Consider the following 1835-nt stretch of genomic DNA (forward strand, 5'->3'; position numbering starts at 1 on the left):
TTCTTCAACAACATATAAATTGTTTCTGTGACCTTAATAGAAATCTGAAGCTCTAACTAGCTTTTAGAATTTCACCTCATGGACCAGATCCTTGGCTGCCATCCTGCCTACTTTGGTCTGCTCAGGAGGAATTTGGGGAATGTATGAAGTGTTTCAACGGCAGCGACAAATTAAGGTTTTCTTTCAGCTCAAGAGTGAGCTACAATTAGGACATGATTGTTGTAAGGAGAAAAAACCCTCTCAACTGAAGTGTTTCCAAGCTACTTATCACTTCCTAGTGTCTCTCCTTATGGAAATTCATCTAGTCCTGTGATACTGATCTTGTAAACAAATACTTTCTTTCCTTACCTCCTGTGATAAAATTCATGCTTGATATTTCTTTAGGAACTCCTTGGCCCCTTCTTGTCTTTTTTCAGATTGGGAATTGTGAAGAAAAAAGAAAAAGGATTTTTTTTTTAATATCTCAGTTTGGATCACTCATCCGTATAATGACTTTAAAAATCCCACAAAAATCAACAAGAAGGTGAATTGAAATTGAATTTAATAATTCCTTCTGAACATTTTTTTTTTTATTAAAGAATAACTGTATGGCAGAGCAATAGCAGATACTTGGGCCAAATGCTTGTTGTCAGAATATACCATTAGGGAAAAAGTGATGTAGTGCTAGGGGAATATGTTTAATTTTTTTGTGTCTGTGTATATCTGGATAAGGAACCTGGCAGACAACTCCCCTTAAATCCAGTCATCAGCCCACCCTGGGTGTTCAGCACTGCTGATTGTGTTATTTGTGCAGGTATTATACAAAAGGATGCACAACTTCCACGTTATTTTTTTGTTTGAGGGGACTTAGAAATACGCTACTGTTTGGAGTGCTTTGTAATGCACATTCCCTTCATGGATGTGGGAATAGATCCATTCTTGCTGGTCTAAATTGAAACATCCTCCAGTTTCCCTGTACCGGTACTGCTGCACAGAGTGTTTCCCTGGAGAGGAACTAATGGAGTAAATGCTTTGTACTTGCTCATGAGTTCCAAAGTCCCTTTGCTGCCGCCTTCATGCCATGAATTCAGTGTGTTTGATACGAGGCACAGCTGCCTCACCCAGAGGAAAACTACCTTCGTATGTAGGCTCTGGCATTCCCGTCATACATTCGTGTGCCTTTTGGGACGGGTTGACATGACAGGTTTTAACTCTTCCTGAGAGACCACAGCTCTGGACGCTGATTCTGGAAACTCCAGAGGTTTAATGTAAAGCCCTCTGTGGGTGTATTGTGTGTGTGTGTGTCTTCTCACTTACCAAAATGGGGATGGAGATGCTCCAGGCTGCCTTTTGTAGTGGAGCTCTACTTGTACCCAAGCTGCTGTTTAAAGCGCTGTGCAGGTGTGGATTTAACTCTTCATGTGGATACCACCACTTACTTGATCAGAAAGGAACGAAAGCAATTCAGCTTTATCAAAATTAAATGCCCGTCGGGTGGCTTGGTGACCTCCCCATTCTGTGTTCAGATCACTGCCCCAAGGCTGCCAGAGCTCAAGGAGCATTTGGACAACACTCTCAGGCATATGGTGGGATTTTGGGGGGTGTCCTATGCAGGGCCAGGAGTTGGACTCTGATAATCCTTGTGGGTTCCTTCCAACTCAGGATATTCCGGGGTTTTGTCGAAGAGACCGAGGCAGCTGTTTGCTATGACATTTCACACGTGTCCCCAGCCCTTCCCGGCGCTCTGCGCGGCAGGCACGGCGTTATTCCACGTCCTGGCGGTCCCCTGTGGCGGGCTGTTCCGCATCGCGGCGGTGCGGGGCTCGATGTGCGCGGTGCCTCCCGCGGGTCCCTTC

The sequence above is a fragment of the Corvus brachyrhynchos genome, unplaced genomic scaffold (assembly GCF_000691975.1).
Source record: "Corvus brachyrhynchos isolate BGI_N302 unplaced genomic scaffold, ASM69197v1 scaffold1577, whole genome shotgun sequence".
NCBI classification, from domain to species: Eukaryota; Metazoa; Chordata; class Aves; order Passeriformes; family Corvidae; genus Corvus; species Corvus brachyrhynchos.